Source organism: Serinus canaria, chromosome 4, assembly GCF_022539315.1.
Source record: "Serinus canaria isolate serCan28SL12 chromosome 4, serCan2020, whole genome shotgun sequence".
In the NCBI taxonomy this organism is placed as follows: Eukaryota; Metazoa; Chordata; class Aves; order Passeriformes; family Fringillidae; genus Serinus; species Serinus canaria.
The window spans coordinates 48,348,663-48,354,675 of NC_066317.1; the positions used below are offsets into that span (position 1 = coordinate 48,348,663).

General features: G+C 45.4%; 1 long non-coding RNA gene across 1 annotated transcript; it reads left to right on the forward strand.

The window, feature by feature from the left end:
• The first annotated feature begins 511 nt into the window (after positions 1–511).
• Positions 512–5,404, forward strand: LOC108961186 (uncharacterized). The gene is made up of 3 exons (XR_001989361.3): positions 512–606; positions 4,748–4,817; positions 5,061–5,404. It is a non-coding gene; the product is annotated as an uncharacterized LOC108961186 (long non-coding RNA).
• Positions 5,405–6,013: the final 609 nt, after the last annotated feature.

A 6,013-nucleotide genomic window follows, 5' to 3' on the forward strand; every position in this document is an offset into this window, starting at 1 on the left:
CTGCACGGCATTTTCTTGTAACACAAAGTAGGAAGGTGCAGTTGACCCAGGGTCACTCCAAGTTCAGAATCAGCCCGCTCCGTTTGTCTGGCTGTATGTGGGTTAGCCATGCCTCGCTTCGGTGGCAGGGGAGAGCTACCGCAGCTGCCGTTTGCTGTCCAGCCTTGGACGGACTGCTCTGCACCCTGAAAAACAAAATACAAGTCTGCTGTGATGAGTTCACTCGGGTCATCCAGGGCTCGTAATAATTTGTGTGTTTGGAGTGTCCTAACAGGACAGAATTGCAGCAATCGTTGTGAGGGGGAGGTAAGGAGGACGCTCACCACTTTGCAATCCGGGCAAGAAATACTGTGCAGGGACCGTGGCTTCACGGCAGGTTCTGAAAGGTGCACTGACACTGGCCATTGCTAAACTACCCCCTGCGGAGGACGGCACAAGTGGCTCTGCGGCCGCCGTCCCCGGCACGGCCATCCTGCGCTCCGCTCTGTGGCCGCACGGCTCCCCCGCCCTCCCCTGCTCCCGCCCGGGCACCCACCGCTCCTTCCCCTCCGGGCCGTCCTCGTCCAGGCTTAGGAGCAGGGTGAATCCTGGGTCCGAGTCCTGCTGGTGAGTGGAGTAGTTTACATTTATACAAAATATTTACAGTTTTTTCTCAAGCTTGCTTTCCTAGAGTTCTGCAAATCATGCAATCAGATTTTTGCAGTTTAGGCAGTTGCACTGCAGAACTTCACCTGTTCTCACTAAAAGCATATGAAAAGATGTAAATAGGAAAGATTTGGAATTATTAACAACTCATCCCATAAAAGTAAAACCAGCTGAGGGCAGAGGGAAGTCCCCATTTACCTTTTACATTTCAGAGAGAGCACAGTCAAGTCTTGCCTCAGGTTCCCTTTGCCACTTGATTTACTCAGAGAAATATTTTCACTGCTGTTCCACACAGCACTAATGAGTTTAAAACTCAGTGGGTTCACAGCAGCTGAACGGCTGTGAGAGCACAACCCCGAGAGAACTGTACCCAGCTACAGACTCGCCTGCAGGAAAGGAGGAAAACCCAAAAGCACTCTACAGGCTTGAATGGTTGAAGAAAAGTTGTCTAAGGGTTTGGTTTAAATCAGGCACCCACACCTGGCTTTGTACACATCAGAGTTCCTGATGCCAGCCCTCCCAGGTTCTGCTTGGCTGCTGGCTCATGCTGCTCCCTTCCCTACGCTCTCCACCTGCTCTGCACAGTGTGCTTTGCCTAAGTGAAGCTCACCCTTGGCACAGGAGCGGGATGGAAAGTGCCTGGGTGTTCTGGCATCAGAGTCAGCATTAAGCCTGGAGACAGTTGAATACATTCCTTTGACCGGCACCCACATTTTTCAATGCCTTTTAGAAAGCCGCTTTCACTGAAAAAAGAAACAGCAGCAAAGAGATCAAGATGTCAGGAAATGCTTTTGCTGACTTGGTGTGAAGAAAATATTTTTCTTATCCAAAGCAGCAGAAGAAGCTGAATAAGTCACTTGACCTTCCTTCCTTTCCTCTCCTTACCCTCTAGGCCTTCTGCCGCTGCAAAGGATCTTTCTTCAGCCATTTGCCATCCTGTCTAGCACATTTGTTCATTATTTTTTCCCTTACATAGTCAGCTCCTTGGACTGTTCAAAACACCTCTGGATTTGCTCCTACCTTGCACTGATGGGCATGGCAAAGTCTTCTGCTTAGATCCATCACACACACAGTGGTTATAGAATTTTGCTTAAACAGCAGCTGAAATGATAGCAAGTGAGTTTTCTTTCTGGTATTCTGAATCTCTCTGCTATAGTCTCAATAGTTTACAAGCTGCAAATTTGTGGATCTAAGCCCATTATGCTTGAAAGCACTGCATACTGCAAAAATTCGTGCAGGAATTTGAGTCATTTTGCTAGGAAGTGTCATGCATAGCTCTCATGATCACTATTACAAAGTATGATCCTAATTAAAAGAAACCCAAACCACAAAAAGCACCTTTGTGTTCAGAATCCTGATAGTTTGCTACTGTAAATTATTGTTTGTTTCCCTTCTCCTCTGGATTTCTTTGATCCTCTAAGCCAGCACAGGTAAGGAGCAGAAAGCTGGATCTCTTTTTTTTGCTATATCATGCATCTGCACTGCGAGTACAGTCCCCACTGCAAGCACTGTGTGCACAACATAGTCTCCAGGCTCATCATTAGCCGTGATGGTTAATGGCAAAGTATGTCAGAAACTGTGGGAATAACTGCTCATCCCTTAAGGAAGGGGGATGCACAGGATGACCTCTCAAAGTCTCTTCCAGCACTGTGACTCTGTGACAACACAGAGCTGAAAGTCCCCCAGCTTGTTTTTCTAGTAGTCAGCTCTTTGCAGAGCTGCAGCTAACAGCTAGGAAAAAACATCCTTCTGTCTGCAACCAGAGCTCATTGATAGGTATGCAAAACTCTCCTGCCATGGAACATTTTTATAAACATTTGTTTATTTTCTTCCAATTATCACCACAATTGTACTATGATGCTAGCTGCTAATGGCAAGCTCTCTGTTCAAAATTATGCTTTTTGTGACAGCTGTAATGTATGGATCTGGAAATGGAGCCCCAATTGCAGGGGATATCCTGCTGCCTTGATAGTTTAGAGCCATCAACCCAATTAACTTTTTTAGAATTCAGTCCAATGATAGATAGTAAAATTACTATTTTCTTACCTGTTTCAGTGGAAACAGGTTTATACTAGAGAAGAATGGAGACACCATATCTTAGAGATTTAGATTTTTGCACAGCCATTTTCATCATTGCTCTTCTACCTTCCACAAGAAAACTAGGAACAACAGCACACAAATCAATGAAAATTTCAACTTTTAGTAAAGACCCTCACCTTGGAAGGGAAAAATTACTTCACCTGGTGAACCTTTTCATGATGCTAATGTGACTGGAAGTGTGATGGCATGAAACTGGTGCCACTGCAGTAGCTTGTGGGCATGAACAAGTTTGTTCCCAGGTGGAGATCATCCCTTGATAACTTGGTATTTCCTCCCCTGCTGCCCTCAGTAACGCCTCCCTGGTGGCTCAGGGGCTATTTATGCTGAATAAGATGGCTCTGACCAGAACTACATTTTGGGAGTGCATACATGATTTCTTTGTCAGCTCAGCTTCAGCTTGTACTAACAAAGCGGTAGAAGATGGGAGAGAATCAGGTCAGAGCACTCTAGGTTTTTGTGTGGCTTCTGTCTGAAATGTTTCTTGGGTGCTCAAAGCCTGCTTCTAGAGCTCTCCACTTGCTCCTGCACACTGGGTAGAATCTATGATTTTTTTTTTTCTACCTGCAGTTTAAATTGGTGAATTTTGAGAGAAACTGCATCTGACAGTCATGCACCGTCTTCCGCCTGCAGGAAAGGAATAAGACAGGAGGAAGAAGGCACGTAAGGCAACGAGGCACCAAGGTCCGGCCCTTCCCGTCACGACTGCCTTCGTCACTTCCTTCCCCTTCCTTCCCTTCATTTGCCATTACTGCCCTTCAACTGACCGGTCCTTCCCCTTCCTTCCCTTCCTTCCTTCCTTCGGCCCTTCTTCCTTCCTTACCTTCACGTCCTTCCTTCCTTCCCTTCCGTCTTCATTCCCGTCCGGCCTGCCTCCTTCCGTCCTGTCTCCTTCCCTTCCTTCCTTCCCTTTCCCGTTCCTTCCTTCCGTCCTTCCTTCCTTCCTTCCTTCCTTCCCTTCCTTCTTCCTTCCTTCCGGAGGCCTCCGTCTTCCCTTCCCTTCTTCCGTCCGTCCTTCCTTCCTTCCGTCCATCCTTCCTTCCTTTCCTTCCTATACCCTAATGCCTTCCTGTGCCCGTCCTTCCTTCCCTCCCTTCCTTCCTCCTCCTCCTTCCATTCACTTCCTTCCTTCCTCTGCTGCAGTTCTTTCCCTTCCTTCCTTCCTTCCGCCTCCCTTTCCTTCCTTCCTTCCAGTCCTTCCGTCCTTCCTTCCTTCCTTCCTTCCTTCCTTCCTTCCTTCCCTCCTTCTCTTCCTTCCTTCCTCCTTCCTTCCTTCCTTCCTTCCCTCCTTCTTCCTCTCCTTCTTGTCTTCCCTCCGTTCCGTCCTTCCTTCCCTCCTCCTTCCTTTCTTCCTTCCTTACTTCCCTTCCTTGCTTCCGTCCTTACTTCCTTTTCCTTCCTTCCTTCCCCTTCCTTCCTTCCTAGACTTCCTCCTTTCCTTCTCCCTCCTGTTCCCGTCCTTCCTTCCCTTCCTTCCTTCCTTCCTTTTCCTCCCTTCCTTCCTTCCTTCCTTCCTTTCCTTCCTGCCTCCTTTCCTCCTTCCTTCCGGCCTTCTTCCCTTCCACCTTTCCTTCCCTTCCCTTTCCCCCTTCCTCTTCTTCCTTTCCCTGCCGGTCCTTCCTTCTCCTTACGGCCGTTCCCTTCCCCTTCCTTCTTCTTGATCCCTTCATTGCTTCCGTCCGCTTCCTCTTCCTTCTTCCTTTTTCCCCCTTCCCTTCCTCTTCCGGTCCTTCCCTTCATTCCCTTCCTTCCCCTTCCCATTCCCTTTTCTTATCCCTTGCTGCAAAACCACAACCCCAGTGATTATCATCAATTGGCTAGAGGGAAGGTGCTCCTGACTCTGTGCCATTCCTCTCCATCACTCCTGCTTAAAACAATACCAGTAGATATTTTGGCTGTGTCGAGATTATTATTAGCAAACCACTAATTGCTAAGCTAATAGAATTAAAAGAAACACCCCACAATTAAGGCCTATAAAATTCATATAATCTCTCTAATTTTGTAGGAGCAGCCTGGCAGGGATGGCGGAGCCCTATTACATGGCACAGAGGGTGGCTGGCTTCCAGCTCGTCAGTGTAAGTCATCAGCTCTGTGGCAACTTGTACTTCTTACTGCTGTTGTTAAGAGACAATTTTAGGGTGCACAGATTTATTTGACCTTCACTTACTAACACCAGACAAAGCCATTAGTTTTTCTTCTGGTGAATTCCATTAATTAACCTGCCAAATATCTCATCAGAGTCCCTGAAAAACCTGTAAGAAAACCTACAGAAGAGCAAATGTTTATTATGGTCACTAATGTAGCTTATCTTACTGTAGATCTGGATGGACTTGGTCATGGATCAGGATCCTGTTATGCCAAATGTGGATCACATCCCATGGTTTTCCTCACAGAACTTATCATCTGAATAGACTGCGTCAACAGATCTTCCTTAGGGTAGAGTACATCTGGACTGGAAAGATTAAACAACAAGAACAGCCTTTTTTGTTATGAGTTATACTCAAAAAATATAAATATAACTTAAAAAGTCATACTTATTTAAGAGTGAAACGAACTGTATCTGTGCCCCTCTTTGTGACTGTGTTCCAAATTCTACTTGCCATGTTATGTATAATCAGAATTCATAGTTTTATTTTGATCTTGTTCTTATTCATGAATTGATATATGCAGTGCTAAACATTTGCTTCTAGATTAATTTTTTAAAGAACACTGAATTACTTAGAATGTTGCAGCTAAGACTAAAATAAATCATGAATTTTAATGTACCATGTCTTTCATTCAAGCATATGCAGTCTGCATTTTTCGCATAGGCTGGATGAATTTTATCTTTACTCTGAACATTTGTAATTAATTTTCAGCTGGGGAGGATTTACTTGCTCTCTAGAACTGACTTGTTTGAACTCTCAAGTTAAGCTGAAAAGATGCTGTGAAACATTGAAAAAAAAGGAAGAAACAGAAACATATAAATGTTCATCATTAGCTAACTGCAGGACACTGCAAGTAAGGAAATTAAGCTGATAAATATGCCTTCTGTATTATACCTGAAATATGTGTTGTACTGTTCATCTTGCTGCTAGGAATGCTGAAGGGGCTGGTAAGTGTAGGCATCTTCTTCAAATATTGCAGCAAGACACATTGTGCTGCTGCTATATGATGATCAACTATGAAATTATTATCATAGAAATTTTCAAAGCTGGATGTCAGCGCTGCTCAGGGTATTCCTGCCTGAGCTGGTCACTCTCTCTAGGTTTCAAGCGGACTAGACAGGCAA